The following is a 21,511-nucleotide window of genomic DNA, read 5'->3' as shown; positions in this document are numbered from 1 at the left end:
TGTGGGGTTGCTTCTCAGCCAAGGGAGTGGGCTCACTCACAATTTTGCCTACGAACACAGCCATGAATAAAGAATGGTACAAAAATATCCTCCGAGGGCAACTTCTTCCAACCATTCAAGAACAGTTTGTTGACGAACAATGCTTTTTCCAGCATGATGGAGAACGTTGCCATAGGGCAAAAGTGATAACTAAGTGGCTTGGGGAACAAAACATCAAAATTTTGGGTCCATGGCCAGGAAACGCCCCAGAACTTAATCCCATTGAGAACTTGTGGTCAATCCTCAAGAGGCGGGTGAACAAAAAAAACTCACTAATTCTGACAAACTCCAAGCATTGACTATGCAAGTGTGGGCGGCCATCAGTAAAGGACATGGCCCAGAGGTTGATTGACAGCATGCCAGGGTGAATTGCAGAGGTCTTGAAAAAGAAGGGTTAACACTGCTAAGGTTTTTATTATTGTCTGTGCCCTTTTTTGGGAGATTTGATCTCTCGATTTGTCCTGTTTACCGTTACCACTGAAAGTGAAAATGAAAGAAAACCCCAATTTTTGGGTTTTTACCAGAACAGGAATAGTTGCACTTTTTACTTTTTTTATGAAGTACTTTTTAAAGTATGAATTTTATGGATCCCCACACTTGTCTTAAAACTAGCAGAGTATGAATAATAAATGCATAGCATCCTACCCTTCTACCAGACAACCCCTGCTCTGGCCCTGCCAGGGGCTATCTCTCTACCAAGTGCGTTACGTGACACAATCCCAACATGTTTCATTAGATGCAGACTAGCTATTTCTAATGCAAATAGACTTGTGGCTGGTGCTTGTAAAGCTGCCAGGCTGACAGAAGGAATATTTCTTTGTAGAGAGAGATATGAGGCTTGGAACTATTCACTATCAAATGCATTGGCTAACCTGTAGGTCCCTGTGATCTATCTAGGCCATTGGCGTCCAGAGATGCAAATACTAGAAACTCAGCAGAAAATCTCGGCTGAATCAGCTATAACCTGCTGCGAGACAGTTCCCTGGCAGAGCACTGGGCCTGAAATTCACTGTACTGAGCGATCAAGCGCGTGTCCAGAGGTTAAGCTGGATGACTTACAATTCCCCAAGCGCAATCCAATCTGTGCTTACATTATAGACCATCTACATCAGCACTGGGCAGACCACAGCTTTCCTAATAATATACAACCTTTCCATCAGCACTGGGCAAACTGTAGCTCTTAAAGTGATCCTTGTCACTAAATTGCATATTTCAGTTTATTTGATATGACACGTCAGCATTACCAAACTACAATATTATTTTAAGGACTTATAAAACTTTACCATGTTGAAGGAGAAGTTTGGGGTTTCTAAAAATATAAACACATATACTCACTTCTTTACTGCAGCTTTGTGAAATGCTGTAGCCGTCCCACTGATCACATCAGCTGATAGCAGGCAATTGTGAAAAAAAAAAAAAACACAATAGTCCTGGCGCTTATCCTCAAGATAGAGAATCCTTGGGCAATAAGTCCATTGACCATAGATCAATGTTATAATAGCAATCATGATGATAACAATAATGATAATGGTGATGATAATAAAAATAATGATAATGGAAATAATGATGATAATAATGATGAAAACACCACTCTCAATGCCGCCAATCCATGACATGGGATGTAAATGCAAACATGTGAACTAGAAAGGAGGGTGGCTCACACAGGTGATATAGATGTGAAATTACCCCAAAGTTAGTACACAGTCAGTAGGGGGTAGATAAAAAATAGTTTATTCACATCACCAGAAAGGATGATAAAATTGAAGTGTAACCGTCAGGTCCTGAATACCAGTGAGGACGTGGACAAGATCCCAGATGAACCAACAGGGTTGGAGGGCGCTGTTGTGGATACCTCTTTGGGGGTAATGAACCCCTGGGATGGATGGATATATCCATAAAAGAAAAATTATATAATTAAACAATATTATGTACCTCAAGATCTACATTTAGGCCATTAGGAGACAGGGAGCCAAACTTATAGATCCAAAAGACTTCCCTCCTACAAAGGAGGGAGAAACGCTCGTTATCAGTGCTTGGGGACATCCTAGGGTCTATGAATACTTTTTCTGTGTTCTTTACTGTATGATTAGGATAAGAGGTGGGTGTGTGATAGTGCTGGACTGATTGAAATGTGATATCAGTGATACTTTTGGATTTAACCCAGAAAGAGTCTTCCTTCAAAGGGTTTAATAAACAGTAAATGAGCGTTGAAGACTAGACTTGTTTTGGCTTTTTTACTTCCTCACCTATTCCTTTGATCCTGTCTGGGATTACTAATATAATAAATGATCGACACCTTTTATTTATGTAAAAATCAGGCCTTGATGTATCTCTTTCATTAAAAGAATATTAATAATGAATAACCACTGTGCTAAATAAAAGAAAAATAAAATCCAAATTTATTACAGAAGAGAAGTTAGTCACTAATAACATCAAATAAAATGAACTACAAAGTAAGTGAGTAATACAACAAAAAAGAATAATGTTATGTAGCACCCTCCTACATAGGTGCTAGGAAAAAGCATTTATTTTGCTCCATCTGCTTATCAGGGGAGCCTGATCTGTTAGTTATGCCTGTTACATGTGTCCAGGTGTGAATCACTTGGTCTGAGGGAGTGTCCCCACTGTATGCAATAGGGGAGCCTGTTGGACAGTGGAGGAAACCTAGCCAGTGACGCACAGGGTTTTGTGGCAGTCCCAGTGGGAGGGCACCACCGCAGTGCATCCTGGGATTGACCATAAAAACTGAGGGCACATGTGACAGGGCATCTTTGGCGGGAAGCAGAGTCCCAGGAGGAAGGTGATGACTGTCTCTCCTTCTGCAGTCTGAGGAAAGTGGTCACAGGCAGTCGCCTAGTGAGCCAGGTTTGGAGCTGAGCCTTGAAGGTCCTGGAGAAGCTGACAGTGGAGCTGCAGACAGAGCTACCTGATAAAAACAGTGTCCGTGAGTACCAGGGGGCTTGTCAAGGGGTCTGCCCAGGAAGGGGGACCACTCAAGTGAGGTCAGTGGACAGAAAGTCAGCTCACACAGTTAGTGAGTAAAGGGGGTGCCAAGCGGAACCCTGAAGAGTAATCTACCAAGTAGTTTGCTTTTCAATTACTTCACTTCAATGGCAAGGTGAAGTAGCGGCCTTGCCGCATGTAGCCTAGTTAGAAGTCCTCAAGTTTGTGCATAGTTACCAAGTTGCAGTGTCCCACTCATCCCTTCTCCCATCCCATCATAAAATAAAAACAACAAAAAAACAAATCCCCTGGACTGTTTACTGACTGAGCCAAGAGCCTAAAGTCTTAGGAATTCATAAGTTGTTGCTATGGGTAACCCAGGGGAATCAGCTTCAAGCAGCTCCTAAGGGAGTAGTGCTACAGTTACAATGGAAATACAAACACTATCAGTATATTAGGACAAATTGCAAGACAGAAAAAGTTACAGAAAAGAAAAACAAGAGAAATAAAGGTGATATGTTACGCAGACCTCCTGGTCGTCTGAGGTCTGGGCTCAAAGACAATCAATGCAGAGCTATGACTTGCTTCTATGTCCCTTCTCTGCCCAACCCCCTTTAAATAAAATAATGAATAAATAAAAAATACACCAATAAAGGAATGTTTGGTCAGTAACTTAGGAATGCTGGTCAGTTAGAGGTCCTCCTTACAGCCCCCAAGTGATTCCCTCCAGGGAAGGGTTTGACTTATTTGCAGTAACATTACTTTGTTTATAGATTACATATTTATACCAAGCAGCATCCTGGAGAAAAGAAAAAATGACAGCCAAGGAGGTCCAACCCCCCAACCACCACCACTGCGGCCTCCTCTTCTTTTTTTTAAACACGACAAAACTCTATCTGTTCTGATGAACACATCAAGATAGACTTGAGACTGAGCAGTCAAAGAAATCCTGGTGTCTCCAAGACCTCACATCCAGACCATGAGTGCCTGTGCTGTGATGTTTCCTCGTCTGTCTGCCTTGGAAGAGCGGAACTGCAACATCGTTGGCGGGATCCTGGCATCTTTTAGTCCCGTAATAAGGGAATGCTGTGTGATGTTTACAAAGATTGGATCGGACCACGAGATGGCACTTTAAAGAATGGTGAAAGATAGTTAAGCAGAGTCTCGTCGTTGCACCTTTGTCTCAGGATATGGCGGGCCTGTCGTTGTTGTTTCTTCAGGTGGTGGTAGGGCGGGCCTCCGGATAGTTGTGCATGAATACATAAAAGAAAAGGGAGAAGGTCAGAGTGCAGTTATTGGGGGTGTGACAAACTCATTCAGTACAGGGGCTTTTGGACTGGACTGCAGGCTAGCCACTTGCCTACTGACTACTGACTATGGGCCCTGGCTTGTGAGGGAACACTGCTCTTTGTGGGGTGTATGCTGTCCAAAAGTCCACATCCCCCCAAGACACACAGACTCTGGGACTACAGGCCTAGGATCCATGGTAAAGTTCTAGCTTCCTATTGCCAATAGGGGACTGCTCCGCACAGTCAACCTCATGGCAGATGCTAATGTCATCAGCTCAACCACCTGTCTTCCACACATTGATGATTGTGCTGATTAACTCACCTATTTTTTACTGTGGGTATGTGTTTACACTTATCATAATGTGTATTGTACTTCATGAGCTCGATGACGGCAAGTCTGCTAGTTAATTAGCTTGAGTTAATTTAATCACTGTCATCTATTAGTTGCTAGTGAGAAAGTAGAATACTGTTTGTGATGGTTGTTATGGTAATTATATTTCTGTACACAATTTCATCTGCACATGGTAATGTAATCAGGCACCTGACCGGGTGGGGTATATATTCGGTGGGATTTTGTTCACTAAATGTTCCAGATCTTATACAAGCTATTCTCAGCTACTTTTGTATGGGGGCGCTAGAATATCTGATATCTATGTTCAAGACTGAAGGAAGCGGTATTCTTACGGAAGCACACAAGCACATTGTGGAGTCGCAATTCCGTTACAGTTGGGAATCAAGATTGATGCAGCTGTGTGGCCAATAGGACTAAATACTCATAAGGGTTATAATGTTGACAGGTAAAGCTCAGGTTAAAGCAGTAGTCAGGGGTGTAAAATAATAACAATAAGACCTGGATGTCCATGGAAACCCTGGTATCAATGGTTGTTAAATATGGTACTTGTACTGTATGTCTCAGAAAACCATTATAAGTTTGTGGGTCCCCACCTCACTCTTGAAGCTGAGTCCGGCAGGAATGCCAAAGCCTCATAATTCACAACAAAAAATATATGACTGATGTCTTAGTTACATTATCTAAGGAAATTGAAGATAGAAACCAAAATAACAACTTAGAGAGCATAATATTAAACTAGGAAAAGGAAAGAAAGAGAAGTAAGTAATGAAAATGAACAAGAAGGATAATACAAATAAAAATGAATTTAAAAAAAAAAGAACTACAGATTTAATGCTGCTCCAATCAAGATTTCTATTTTAGATATTCAACTTTAGATAGTTACAGAGCATTGAATCTGGATTAAAGGAAAAAAAAATAAACGAATACATAGTTTTCCCTGAAAACTATTGGTGACTGCATTAAAAAAGCAAAAAAAGATTGCAGCAATTACTTAACAAAAAAAAAAAAAAAACAAACAAAAAAAAGTCCTCTCCCGCACTAGTGATTAGCAGTATGAATTTGCAGGTCAGGTACAAAGATAGTAAGGAGAAAGTAAAAAAGTTGATTGAAAAACTTTTAGAATTTAGGTAAACCTGACTGCACTTTATGACTCCAATTTAGAGGCTTCTCCCTTAAGCAAAAACAAAAACAAAAATATTTATATATATTGTTCTAGCATACTCTCTTAAGTGTCGGTTCACACTACCGCGACGCTACTTTAGGTGGCGACCTCCGAGGTCGCGGTGCGAGCAGCGCGCCGCGACATCGGAGCGGCCGCCACGGACTTCATAACATTGAAGTCTATGGCGGTCGCCTCCTGGTCGCCCCAAAGAAGCTCCGGACCCTTTTTCTAGGTCGGAGTGACTTGTGTCGCTCCTATTAGAACGGGTCCGTAGCTTCCCTATGGGAGGCGACCTGCGGCGACCTGTGAGGCGACCAGGTCGCCCCACAGGTCGCCCTAGTGTGAACCGGCACTGAGTGTCGGTTCACACTATGGCGATCCGACTTCGGGGGCGACCTGTGAAGTCGCCGTGCACCGCGTCTTTGGCGCGACTTGCATGGACTTCACATAATGGAAGTCAATGCAAGTCGCTCCGACTTGTGTCAAAAGTAGTACAGGAACCTTTTTCTAAGTCGAAGCGACTTGAATCGCTCCTATTAGAACGGTTCCCGTAGCACAGAATGGACCGCGACTTGTCAGGCAACCAAGTCGCCTGACAAGTCGCGGTAGTGTGAACCGGTACTAAATGTGCAAATTCTTTTTACTCGTTTGGATTGGATCAGGCTTCTTCAGAGAGTAGTTTCTGAATTAGTGTCTTCTCTGTTCCTAAAGAGGAGATACCTTGTTGAGGTACACATTTTCATAGCTTTGGCATTCATTCTCCTGATGGTAATGCACATTATTAATTGCATCAGGAAAAGCAACAGGGATACACAGATCAGGACACCAACAGGGTGGAGTAAGATGTTTATAAAAGCTGTGGCTTTAGGACTGTACCCGAATAAACTTTCCCACCAGGAAACTTTAGCATCTCTGTCTAATGCTTGGGATACTTGGATTCATCTATTTTGATCATGAGTGAGTCGTATGGTGGCTTGTTTCTCTGCATCTCTTAATACATTTAAAATCTCATCCTGTTGCCCGAAAGTCTAATAGCCAAGCTAGGGTAAAAGGGGTATGTCCTTGTTTCCCTACTATATCTAGTCCAAGGACAGGAGAAGATGTACAGTAGACTCCCCGAGGTTGTGTACCACACTAAGTGCAGTTCAACCTGTATGCAGAATATAGGGCATCACTTGACGTTTGATACCAGCACCAATACCCTTGCCCCAAGTATTTTAAATAAGGTTGGGACAATTCCCCGGCATCCATGTCCATGAGACATGAATCTTCCTTGTGCCAACATTGCTGTCTCATGATCCTGTCTTGTTCTCCTTGGCATAACACGAATCCTTCCTTTCTCCAGCACTCATCAGTATCAATCATCTGAGGTTATATACAAATAAAGTGCAGCTCAAATAAAACATATGAGAAGTCCAAAGAAGAAATGGTGAAATTAATACATGATAAGTGAGTCCCAAGTGAGAAAATAAAGGTGAGCCGTCCAAACTGATAGTGTGATCAAAGATGCAGATAGATCCCCACATCACCGGAATAAAAGTTGAATGCGCTCACCAGGAGTTGTAGACCCAGAATACTATACAGCAAATGGGTCATAAAGGCTAGATGTTAACCATGGGTCTCCCCAACAGAAGCTGTATCACTGGATGTTCAAACAAATGGCCATGTATTCTTGAACGAGGATGGCTGGATCTCCCAATCAGACACTCATATGTGGAGATAAGCCAAACGACACAGACATAGTGTAAAACCGCTTTAAAAAGATTTATTAAAATAGGGTACATATACACTTACAGACATCCATGGAAAACAGCACAGACAATGGGAATGAAGTTCATGTGTAAATTTGCTGTCCCCTTAAAATAACTCAACACACATCCATTAATGTCTAAACAGCTGGCAACAAAAGTGAGTACACCCCTAAGTCAAAATGTCCAAATTGGGCCCAAGGTGTCAATATTTTGTGATCCCTATTCCATCCTACACTTTAGGATCATTTTACAATCATTTTCTGAATCTGCAATCTATCTGGTCTCCCTATAAGCCTGACAGAAAGCTTGTCTTTGGGTCAACCTGGAGATATTTTGCTGTTTCCAAATTTCTCCTTGTTCACTTCCATGACTTCCATCACAATCCAGACAAACATCTACAAGCCCTCTAATGCAACATACACTCAACTTTTGGGACACCACCAAATATTCCAGCAAACTTATCTTACCTCATTTACCTCTTCTACCCCTTCTGTGCAACCCGTTATTTCCCCTGGGGTGAACTCCTCAAGTGCTTCCTATAGGTGGCACTTTCATAAATTCCATGGCATCTGCTCTTTCATATATGGCCACTTCATTTACACCTAGGCAGAAAGATAGATACAAGGCCCCATCTACTGATTTTTTTTCACTTCATGCAAATAAAACATTGGCTCACCACCATACTCGCAATGGATCTCACAACCCAGCTTTCAATTTTTGAGCATATCTGCTATCATACTCCTCTCTTTCCTAAACTCATGTTTATCATTTACTCATAATGATATAACGCTAATAACCACACTAGTCATATTTTCCTCTCCAAGTGGGAAGGCGACCTCCGATGCACAAAAGATAGGGAAGATTGGCTACAAATCTGGCCAACAATGGCCTCCTGCTTCATTACCCCTATCCACAATTGAATTGGCGTTTAAGCCTGTTTCGAGATGATAAATGGCCCCAACCTGACTTCCATCCATCCTTTTCTTGCTTGGTCCTATGATTACCCGGTTTTTGGGCTAGAGTCCTTACATTCTTGCAGTCTCTATTCACTTGCCCTTTCCCCAGAGGACCATGGTTTGTTTTGCTCCATTTAAAACTACGAAATCTCACTAAATTCATATTAGCAACTTATGTCCTCTTAACAGTGAAACAGACTATGATTAAAGCCCGGAAACAATGGTTTGTATGCATTATGGAAGTCCGCCAATGGGGTAATGCCTTCCTCATTAGCGAAAAACTCACCAGTGCTCTTTTAGATACCCAGAAAAAATTCCTTGTGGTATGGACTCCATGGATACACCCCATGATGTCCGTAACAAGTTATACTTCCTTATAATAAAAAATACTGTGCAGCGCTAAAAACTATATACTCAATGAAAGCATATATAACAGGAAAAATAAGTGACTAAGAAGCATAAAGTCCCAAGTGAAATAACACAAATAATCCAAGGTAAAGAAAGTGATCCAAGAAGGACATCTGATCCCAACACCAATAGGAGAGGTAATGGTTAAGCGCTCACCGGAACATATGGACCCCACTTATCTTATGATAAAAGGGTCAGAAAGGCTCATGTATATCCTGCGATTCTTCAAGCTGTGACACCGGGTATTCAAGTTTGCAGTCAAGGGGTCAAAGTGAGACGAGTCTCCTCTTTCTCTCCAGATCACATAAAAATGACAATCCCAGACAAAACAAACATAGTGTAATTCCGCTTTAAACTATTTTAATTAATGACAAAGAATACACTTACAAACATCCGGGATCAAAAAGCAATGAATACAGGTATATAGGTCAGGCTAACTGTGACATAATCCTGGCTGCATAAGGCAAAGGTCTGACGCGTTTTATCACAATTGATTTTTTCAAAGGTATTTTTCCAGTCCTGGATTGGGTGTTCTAGATGTCCTTCCCCCTTTCTTCCCACTTTACCTGTTTTCCATCTTTTTCTACAACTTCTTTATACCTCCCTGTTGAGGGGGTCCTTTCACTTTCTTTTTTACTTCTCCGTTGTAATAAATGTATTTTTACAGTTGGAATCAATAGCACTTACTGGTCATTGTATTGCTTGATCTCTTACAATATGTCTGCAAACCATCTTATTTCTCATGTTGTAACCAGTCTTTTGTAAATAAGTCAATAAAAATTTTTTGGAAAGGGAAAATATTATGGTTCCCCTTTAAGCTGCTAAGGAACTACAATTCCCACCATGCCAGGCAATCATTAAATGTCAATGAACTTCAATTTCTATCAGGTTTTGCCACCTCCATAGCTTTGAGCAGAACAGTCCCCCTGTATGATAAATTTCATTTTAATTTAATTTTAAACTGTATTAAAATTATATAGCCATTTTGCTCTTTTATAGTTTCCTGTGTGCAGTGCCCTCTCTTGCTCTTTGTTCTTTCAAGTTTGAAGTTGCTGGAAAAGGTTTTCTGCTTCGATAAATTCAATAGAACCACAGGCAAGAATAATCAAGAAAGAAAAGAAAAGAGGCCTACAAAACGATAACATAATCCGACCATTAAAGTCAGCTATAAATCCATTAGCCAAACATCAGTGCCATAGACGGCAATAGATAATGCCCATTCATAAGATTCATAAGGTTTTTGCAGAGTTGTCTGCTGGGGTGACAAGGTCGATAATGACGTCAGGGCAGAAAAAGCATTTGGAAGCTGCATTAGAAGAAATTTGAGATGATTAGGTTAAGCAAATGCATTCAGTAAGCTACTAATGCTACCTGGTAAAAAAAATGCGAAGAAAATGCAAAAAAGTCCCCCAATTCAGTTTAAAGCTGAACTGTAAGCATTTGCATTTGCGCCCCCCTTCCCCAACCATCATGCACTGTCTCCCCAACTAATTGCTATGTTATTAAAACATCCTAAACTAAATGCCGTTCTTATTTACCTAAATCTGTGTTCACATGATATCCCGAGTCTTGAGTCTTCTATCTTCTTCTCTTCAGAGGAGGGTCCATCTTCAATGTAGTTTTCTGAAGCCTGAAAGAGCTGCCTCCACCACTAGCCCACAAAGACTCAGGGCTGGATTTTTGGAACATAGAAGTGTGACATAAGGGGTCTTCTGGAGCCTAAGAGAACATCACCACTAGGGATCGACCAATATCGTTTTTTCATTGCCGATACCGATATTTTGGTCATCGCGTATCAGTATCGGCCGATATGGGCCGATATTTTCATACGTTTAAAAAAAAATGTTTTTATTTTTTATTTTTTTACTTGACAGGTACTCTTTTGGAGGGACCCCAAACCCCTCCTCTGCACTTAAAGCATTCAAAACGCCAAGTTTGGCTGTTTTGAATGCTGTCATTTTTTTAATCTGGCGCCAGTACCCGGAAGTGATGTCATGACATCACTTTCGGGTTTTTCCATGGAGACCCGATCAGAGCCGAATGCAGCTTTGATTGGGTCTTTGGGCGGCCGTGGAGGCTGGTTGCCCGGGTCTCCATGTATACATGCCTCTTACATACGTTCCGCTGTGGGGTGGGGAATGCCTCCGCTGCTTATGGTTGTCTGTTGGCACTGACTTTATGGTAAGATAGCTCAGGCGGGTTTGGAATTGTGGCCAAACACACCTGAGCTCATCCCCTTTTGTTACTTGCTTCTCTGCACCAGTGCCCCCCCTGTTCCAGCCAGCTTGATTATCAGCACTCCCAGTCTGTGTTTCTCATTTGTCTCTCAGTGTAATCCCATGCTCTATTGCTATATCCCTGTGTACCCAGCTGCCTTGTGAGTCCAGTGCCCCAGCACTGCAAAGGAGTTTTAATTTGCTCTCAGTTGTGGCCTTCTTGGGTGAGTCTGAGGCCCACAACCTGGGTATCGCCTGCAATGTACCATGTCCACCTCTGGGAACTCTGGTGAACACCAGGCTTACCATAGATTCTGTACCTCGTTCTTTTCAGGGCTCTGTAAACAACCTGGCATGCTGAACATGCTAGTGTCTAGTCTGTGGCTTTTGATTTAACCAGTCCTGATCAGCCACTCCGCCCCTCACGGGAGAGGATTTTTAATTTGTGACACTGCATATCACAACTGGGCTTCGGAGAGCTGCAACCACAGAAGGCAATGCTGAATTACTGGTCAGCACATCAAGAATGTAATGTGTCTATAGTCGATGACCTAAAGCATATCTCCAGTTGCCAATCACTTCTTTTAGCATGTTTGCAGTCCCTGACCATCTCCTGTAGCATACCTTCAACCTCTGGCCATCTCTTGTAGCATGGCCATAGTCTGCAACCATCTCTGGCCATCTCTGGAAGCATGGCCATGGTCTGTGACCATCTCTGACCATCTCTTGAAACATTGCCATAGTATGTGGCCATCTCTGACCATCTCTTGAGGCATGGCCATAGTTTGTGACCATCAATTGAAACATGCCCATGGTCTGTGACCATCTCTTGAAGCATGGCCATGGTCTGTGACCATCTCACTATCTCTTGAAGTATGGCCAAGAGATCTCTGACCATCTGTTAAAGCATGGCCATGGTCTGTCACCGTCTCCAACCATCTGTAGAAACATGTCTACAGTCTCCCATCATCCCCTGTGGCATGCTCGCAGTCTATTAAAATTCCTTGTAGCATGCCAATGGTCTCTGACAGATTTGGGAGCATTACATTGACTGAATATTATAAGGAGACCCTTTTGTGATATCAGCCACACTTGATGCCCCAACATCAAGTAAGTAGACCACCCGCTCTACTGTTTTTGGGCAGCCTATATTTTGCAAGTAGTACCCATTTTTTTATTTTTTTTACCAAATCCAGTTTAATTTTAAGCTCCTGAGGATGTGATGAATACCCTTCACTGATCCTCTACTTAGAACACAGTAGACGCTGTTTTCATTACAGACTCATTAGAAGATTACATTGCACTACTTAGAAACAACAGCAGGGATTTCCACATCAGGAGCTGAGTAAAAACGCATTATTATTTAATGTTTACTCATAATAGGAAATTACCTGGAGGTTTCACACTAGGCCACGTGTCTGCCATGATGCAGTTCTGTTTATCTACAGGCAAATGAAGCGCAAGTGAAACTCCCTAGAGGCCTCTATTCCTTAACATGCAAAAGTAGACAGCAAGAGCCCTGGGTACAGACTTGAATTTCTCATTAAGCAAATGAGGTAATATCTGAAGGTGTAAGGAGACGCGATAAACTTCATTTTTAGATGATCTCTGTAATGGATGTATTTTTCCATTGACATATTTGTCACCGCTCTCAAATATAAAAGGTTTTCAATTAAACTGAACCTGATAAGATAGAAAAAAAGTAAGCTGCCCTTGCTGAATTGTTTTGTTAACCTGAACCACCCAGTCAAATAGCTAAATACACAGTTGAAATGCGTACATGTTAACTGTCTTAAAAGCCACAATCATTGTAACTCTGTTCAGCCAGTCTTGTGATCCAGGCACTCTTGCCAAGCATCATAGCCTAGTTCAGGGGTCTTCAAACTATGGCCCTCCAGTTGTTGGGGAACTACAATTCCCATCATGCCTAGTCATGTCTGTGAATGTCAGAGTTTTACAATGCCTCCTGGGATGTGTAGTTCCGCAACAGCTGGAGGGCCACAGTTTGAGGATCCCTGGCCTAGTTGATGGCCTAATTTTTCTCCACTGCTGGTAAACAATACAGTTTGGTCAATGATCCAATCCCAGCCTAAGGTTGAAGAAACACCACCTCACTACGGTCCTCTCTAGTAAACAAGATAAGAGTTTACATTTAAAAAGAACCTCCTGGCCTAAAAAAAATTCTAAATTAACAGGCTAAAGTTGAGGTGCTGCCTTGAAAGTACCCTGTGAAGCCCCTTGGAATCAACTTAGCTATACTTATGGTCAGGGCCGCCATCAAGGGGGTACAGCCCACACAGATGTAGGGGGCCCAGGCGTCCAGAGGGGCCCTGTCTCTCGGAATCCCCCGGGCTCCAAGTTGGCACCTCCCCTTTTGTTCTTTTCCTCCGTTACACTGACAACTAGTCCCAACTCCCGCTGGTGCCACCCACTGCACTGGCTTCTTACTCCTATCCTGCTGCTGGCCACCGCTGTCAAAGTTACTGGCTGCTAGGATCGCCTGGCGTCCTAGCATTCTATCATGAGCATTAACAGGCCCAGGCAAAGGAAAAGGATGTAACTTGGTGGTCAGGCCCAGGGGGCCCAGGCCTAAAACTGTGTAAGGGGCCCCTAGATTTCTGATGGCTGCCCTGCCCCTGGTGTCCTAGCAGCCAATCATATGCATTCACGGGCCCCTAAAGAGGAGGAGGATGTAACCTGGTGGTCAGGCCCTGTGGGCCTAGGCCTAAAGCTGTGTAAGGGGCCCAACATTTCTGATGGCTGCCCTGCTTATGGTCTTGACGTATGACCAAGTTAAGATGATAGTTTATCTAAAAACAATTTTTTTAGGATTAGATAGAGTGGGGGAAAGGATCAAACCCCCATTAGGTTTTTATTGCTAAGGAGAAAATGTGCATTTATTTCGTTTTTTTTTTTTTATTGAAAGCGTGTGTGTAAGCTGTTTTGCCATACATCCTTATGGCTAAGCAGTTACACACTAACAAGAAGCATCAATGAAGATCAACATCGCTGTGGTAGTTCATTGAGGACTGCAAGCCAACAGCCACAAAGGGTGCCGGGCCTTGCAGTTTTCTATTCACAGAACTCCAGGAATAAATGATGTAGTTGGGTGGGCAAAGCCCCACATGGCCACATTCTTTGTAGATTATGACAGAGAGCGGGGGGAGAAGATACCCCACTGCCTCTTACAATGAGGAGCCTGGGGGGTGCCAGGGCCGGTGGATTTGTAACATGTTACACCCTGAATATGGGTGTAACATGTTACAAAAGGTGAACTTATCCTTTAAAGTAGAACACTAGGCTAAACCTTTTTTTTCCCCCTTTTTCTCCTTTTTGATTTAAGGAAGGGTTAAAACCCCTGTAAGGTTTGTTTTTGCTCTCTTTGTCCCATTAGGGAGATTTACTTTCACTTCCTGTCCTACACAGGAAGTGAGAGGAAATCTCCGCAAATTCTCTTGGGGAACCCCAGGTTACCAGAATTAGTGTCCCCTTTGGAAGATTTCCCCTCTATAACTTTTCTGAGGACAAATACATACTTAGGGGAGTTTGACCAATCCCCAGGCAGTGGGCCTGGCATGGGGGGCTAAGTCCAAAATATTGATGAGTCATGCTGTCGGGGAGTCGGGTGGAAGACGGAGATGGAGTGCTATTCATCTTACAGTACAAGAAGTCCGTGCGACATTTTGAGGAGCTTCTAAACACGCTCACTTGGGTGTGCATTGAGGTGAGCGGCCATTGCACACATTTTACGTTTATGCACAGGAGTGACACATTGTATCTTCTAGCAATATTGTTTGGAATCACATTTATTACCCGTCTTATTTGAGGAATCATTACTCCAGACACTTTGTTATTGACAGAATTTTTGTGCACTGTTTTCACTATTTGGACTTCATCATTTTATTTGTGCACCTACCACTTACCTTATTGGATTGAACATCACCATTTGTTTTTTATGCTTCATATGCATTTTTGATTCTCATTGTGTATGCACCATATGTTTTTTGCTTGATTTATATATTTGCACCATTTATGAATTAGCGACAATTTTTTTTTGATTATTTTATTTCATTATACACGGTGGAGACACTGAATAGAATTGGCTGCTTTTTCTGCTCTATTCTATTTTATAATTTTCATTTTATTATATACATCATGTTTTTTTGCACCAGCCATTGGTCTTGCCCATCAGTCTTACCCCTCAGATAGCGCATTGGTCTTCCCACTTTTTTGACCTTCAAAATGTGTCTCTTCTTCCTCACCTTGGAACCTGGCGACACACCATACCTTTGAGTTCATACATTGTGTTATGCAACTATCTTTGTGAGTACTTTATGTTTTCATCTTCGGGCACTATTGATATGAGTTTGCATTATGTAAAGTAGAACATTAAATGTTTGGTCATCAGTGTCCTGATCCCCTGAAGAAGCTTTCCGCGAAACATGTTGGGACGCTTACCTCACGTTTGGGAAATTCTTTGTCATCTTTATTGTATGATAAGATATACTGTATATGACTATAATATATACCTTGTTATGTATGAGGTTGAAAAGCAATGATGAACGTCTTATGGTTTTTATATGATTTGTGCCAATAATGTATTTTAAATGTATATAATACATTTTTGTTTTTATTCATAAAATGTTCTATCTCTAGGGAAGTTTTTCCACCTCTAAAGTCCCAAGTTTCTTTCTTCTTTTTGCGACTATAGTAATAAGGGATGTGGTGCATGGGGTATCTGCCAAAACCATATATTATCTACACTGACTGCCCCACTTACTGATTCCCACAGTTGCCGGGTCATTAAGAAAGTAAAGATGCAGGCATCTGAACCTCTGAAAATACAAAAGATGAGTTCCATAGTTCCATGCTGCATCCACTATCTTAACTCCAACATGAAGATTTAATTTCTCTTTCGTTCATCGACCGACACAGCACTCCATAAATCATAACTACTGGGTTATAATGCCTTCTCCAGGAGTAGGACTAGCCAGAACAAAAAACACCTGGCTATGCCCATGGGCCATCCTCAGCTTGTTATATAACCCCCCTCTCTGCTCTAGGTAATCAGTTTTCATCTGTCTAGTCAGGAGTAAAGGACCTAGGCTCCCAGCTGGGATCTCTGGTCCTAGCAATTTTTTCTCCTTCCTTACATCCTTTTTGTTTTTTCTCTAGGGAGGTCAACTGCCAGGCTGGATAATCTAGATCCAGTGGTCCCCCAGCCCAGCCAGCGAGCGCGTGCAGACCGCAGCTACGTGCTAGATCGGCCGCAACCTAGCCTCACAGACAGAGGGGGCCCCCTTGCACACAGTGCAGCGTTGCAGAGGGCACAGGGAAGATCCTGGCAGCATACTGTAGCTGATGGTGGCCATTTTTCCTTATTCTGGCTGGTCTCCAGTTGGCGGCCATGTTTGTGTAGCCGATGTCATGGGGGCCATTTTCTCTTAGTCTGGCCGGTCTACGGTTGGCGGCCATGTTTGTGTAGCTTGATGATGTCACAGGATAATTTTCCCTTAGTCTGGCGGGTCTCCAGCTGGGGCCATGTTTGTGTAGCCCGATGATGTCATGGGGGCCATTTTCCCTTAGTCCAGGAAACGCTGGAGATGACCGAAGCCCCGTGGGGATGCCAAAGCTCCTCCTCTTCCTCCTCAGTTTCCTCTTCTTGTTACCAGGACATATGAACAGGGATGGCATACATGGTGATGCTGGGTCCGAATACTCGGCGCTCCTCCGATCGGTAGGGTGAGTCCTTGGGGGTCCCTGTTATCTCTCTCTCTGCTGATAGGTACCTTGAGCCTTGGGGGGATCGTTTAGTGGTGGCAAAAGATCGTTTTTGTACTGTTTCCTTATGAAGCCTCAGGGTCACATCTCCCCCACTGACCCCTCATGAAGGTGGCGGGTCCCTCGGAATCCCAGCTTCCCATGGTTGCACTGACAGTTGTCCTGCAGTCCTTAGTGTCCTGGGTGGAAGTGGCATGTGGGCAAAGGCCCAGGAGGAAGTGTCTACTGCCTTTTCCCACTCAGTCTGTCTCATCTGATTCTGAGCCTGATGCCACCATGGACGCGGCCCATCCAGGGGGGCTTAATATCACACCCCAAAATCCATTTGATAGTGAGGACGATTCCTCCTTGGTCGTAGCAGCGAATTAAAAAGCGCTGGTAGATGTACTTATCACAACAGTGCGTGAAACTTTAAAAATGGAGGCTGTGGCTGATGTAGCCATGGATTTGGCTGTGCCGTTTGGTATGCATAAGTCACCTCGCACTCCAAAGGTGTTTCCTTATGTGCCTTATTTTGACAGGTTTTCCTGTAAGGAATGGGAACAACCAAAATTACCCTTTGTTGTCCCCAAACTTTTTGCTGTATGTTACCCTTTTGAGGAGACACTTTTAAAAAAGTGGACTAGTCCACCAGTTGTGGATCCTACTGTTTCCAGGTTGAAAAAAGCTACCATGAGCCCAGTAGAGGAATCCCCATCCTTTAAGGACCCAGCTGACAGGAAAGCAGAGGCTGTGGCACACAGCATGTTTACTATGGCTGGTTCAACATTGCTGCCAGTCTTTGCCTCAGCCCTGATGTCTCAGACTCTAAATGAATGTGCCAAGCTTTTGCGCCAGGGCCTGTGGGGTGAGCAACTCCCCGCTGCTTATGTTGATTTAGTGGACCAGTTGATCCATGGGTGCAGTTTATTTGTGAGGCAGCTTTGGATCCAGCTCCTGTGCTGTCCAAACTTTCTGTTTCAGCTATGGTGATAAGACGCGTGCTGTGGCTTAAGAGTTGGTCCACAGACCAAGCTTCTAAGAAAGCTCTCATTGATCTGCCCTTTCAAGGCAATCACCTGTTCACCTGTTTGGGGCTACCCTGGATGACATCATTAAGGGTATCACGGGGGGGGGGGGGAAGAGTACCTTTCTGCCATAGTCTAGGAAAGGGAAGGAGCCTAGATGCAGATTTTCATCATAGAAAATTTGTTTTGTGCTTCTGGGGCAGAGCATAAGGGAAATCAATCTTTCAAATCTTCCCCGGAGGTTCCAAGCATTCTTGGTCTGGTAAGTCTGGAGCTAGCTTCTCCGGACCCGCAGACAAGAAACTTTCAGCATGAAGGTCTGCTCTCACCCATTATTGGGGTGGGGGGGGGGGATCTTCGCTGGTTTCCGACCTCATGGACCTCCTTTATGAGTGTCAAGGGGACCCATAAAATGATTCATTTGGGGGTACCCAGAAAGGAGGACAAAGCTTGTCCTTTTCAGGTTTTTTAGGTCCTGAGTCTCCTTGTGCGGATTTAATTCCTCAAAGGTTCAGGTGATGTCTGAACTACCTAAGGTCCCCCCTATCCTTGTCTAGGGAATTTATAGGTCTGATTCTAATTCTGACCAAGGTGGTACTTCCTTGGACAAACTTCAGGAACCACAGGCCGTGATTCACCGGCTGCTGTCACACAGGTAGTTCTCTCTCCCATTTTGCATACAGGTTCTGAGTCTGGTGGTATCCACCTTCAAGACAGTTCTGTTTGCACAGTCCTACATACAGCTCCTTTAGCAGGTTCCGCTCCACAGGAGGATATCGAGTTTTGTGGCGAGATCACGGGTTCCTCTGGCAGATGTCGCAGGCATCCAAGGGCCACGGTAAGGCCAGTATCACTCTCGGCTCAGGCTTATTCCGCAATTCCTGCTAAGAATCAAGGGCTAGGATCTTCCAATCAGTCTGGTGGCCATAAACATACCTTGGGGGCTTCCTCTCAGAGAAGACCAGTTGTCCCAAGGGCTGATCTACCATCCTGCTTTACAGATGCTGGTTTTAATGGCTTAGCTATAAAAAGCCAGGTAGTGAGGGATAGAGGTCTGTCTGGAACAGTGATCCCTAGTATGGTGAAGGTGAGGAAGTAATCTTCCAGCAAGATATACAATCGCACGTAGAAAGCGTACATTTCTTGGTGTGAGTCGATTGACGCTCATCCTCGATCCTTTTCTGTAGCTCAGATCTTAACCTTTCTCCAACAGGGTGTTGATCAGAAGTTGGCCTTGAGTACCATCTAGGGCCAGTTGTCTGCCCTGGCAACCTTCTTTCAGCGACCCCTAGCCGTGCACTCTTTAGTTCGTACCTTCATTCAGGGGGCTCGACATGTGGTTCCACCTGTATGGTCTCTTTTGCCGCCATGGGATTTTAATTTAGTACTTTTTGGTTCTCCAGAAGCATCCATTTGAGAATATTATGGAGATTCCCTTGCCTACGTTATCCCAGAAGGTGACATTCGTGGTGGCTATTACCTCTGCTCACGGGGTATCAGAATTGGTGGCATTATCCTGTCGCAGTACCTATTTAGTGGTCCATAGGGATAAAACGGTTCTTCGTCCCTGTCCATCATCCCTGCCCAAAGTTGTCTCTGACTTTGAATGAGAACATTGTGTTGCTTTCCTTGTGTCCCAAGCTGGCTCCAGGGGAGGACTGGGCCAGGGGGCAAGGGGGAAATTGCCCCCCGGCCCGCTCTGATGTCCTGTAAAAAGGCTGCACCACTCCTGCCACAGACATGCCTAAAGGAATCCTGGTGAAGAGAAGTAAAAAGTCCCCACTGCTGACCTACTGAGTGCGGGATGAAGACAAGGACAGAGCAATTGCCCCCTGGGCCGCTCTGATGTCCTGTAAAAGGCTGCACTTCTTCTGCCACAGACATTCCTAAAGAATTCCTGGTGAAGAGAAGTAAAAAGTCCCCACTGCTGACCTACTGAGTGGGGGATGAGGATAAGGAACGAGCGCAGCCCCCCCCCCCCCCCAGCATGGATGGTGTAGAGCAGAGGCCGGTTCCCCACTTAAGACTCTCCTCCCCTGGCCAGCCCCAACTGAGCTGTCCCAGTTCCCCCCAACCACCCCCTGCTGGCCAGGTTGGGAACTTGGATTCAGTTGGTGAGTAGAGAGTACCTGGAGCAGGGCTTCAGCCTGGAATAGGAGGAGGATGGGGAAGAGGTAGAGTTGGAGGGGGGCCAAGTCATTGCATCATGGGCCTCCGGTTTGTACTTGCCCCCTGGGCTGAAAGTTGCCAGTCTGCCCCTGGCCGGCTCATCCCAAGGAATTTGCTTTGCATACCATTGATGTGGTTCGTGCGATTCGGGTGTATCTGGCAACTACTGAGTCCTTTCGGCAGTCAGACTCGATTTTTGTGTTTACGGATGGACCAAGAAAAGGGCTGGCCACTTCTTCGGCTACCATCTCCAAATGGATCAGACAGACGGTGAATCAGACCTATTCCATTAAAGGTCACTTTTCACCTTTTCTTATCACGGTGCATTCTACTCAGGGCTCTGAGTGCTTCTTAGGCCTTCCATCATCAGGGATCAATATCACAAGTTTGCAAGGCAGCCACTTGGTCATCGGTGCATACCTTTACAAAATTCTATAAGGTAAATATTTTGGCATCTGCGGAAGCTTATTTTGGCAGCAAAATATTGCAGTAGATATGATTTATGGAGCGCTGTGTCTGTCGATGAACGAAAGAGAAAATGGGATTTTTGTACTTACTGTAAAATCCATTTCACTGAGTTCATCAACGGACACAGCCAGCACCACCCCTTTACCTCTATGGAGTTCTGATACTTCTAATACTGCTTGCTACTGAACTGATTACCTAGAGCAGAGAGGGGGTTATGTACCAAGCTGAGGACAGGTGTTTTTTGTTCTGCCTAGTCCTACTCCTGGAGAAGGCAATATAACCCAGTAGTTATGATTTATGGAGCGACGTGTTAGTCGATGAGAAATTAATTTTAAGATAAGTACAAAAATCCAATTTTTTCCTAAGCAAACAATTGCATAATATTATATCAGTGTGAAGCTATGGTATCTCCACACACTTTTTCATACACTGCTTTATAAATAATTACCACTTGTTTGTTAAATGTTGTTAAAAGACCAATAGCAGACTATGCTTGGCAGATGAGTGCTTAAAATGTATTATGGAAAATCAGGTGAGCATGGCATAGTTAGTGAGACTTCAAAGCTTCTGCCTTGAGAATAAATGTTCCTAATTTCTACAGACATTTTGAAGACTTTGCAGAGTTTTTAAAAAGACCATGGTTTATGTACAGCCCCCTAAAAAAATGCAAATGGAAAAAAAATAAAAATTATAGTGGGAACTGTTGTCAAGTAAACACCAATTCTTGGATGCTGAAAAATTCTCCTTTACAGTGGGGCTACCCCTGGACTGCAAGAGTTACCTGATTGTTGAAGTCCAGGGAGCATAGAAAAGAAGATTTACTTATCGGATCCTCTGATCCTCCACTCCTCTGCGCTGCTATACCCATTCCTGCAGCATCTTCTCCCCCATGATCCAATGGTCCAAGGTCCTGAGGTCATCAAGACCGATACAGAGAATCGGGTAAGTAAATGTGCCTTTACTCTCTTCT

The sequence above is a fragment of the Pelophylax lessonae genome (genome assembly GCF_965119305.1).
Source record: "Pelophylax lessonae genome assembly, chromosome: 12".
Lineage (NCBI taxonomy): Eukaryota > Metazoa > Chordata > Amphibia > Anura > Ranidae > Pelophylax > Pelophylax lessonae.
The sequence above is the reverse complement of the archived record's forward strand: the minus strand, read 5'-3'. Positions refer to the sequence as shown.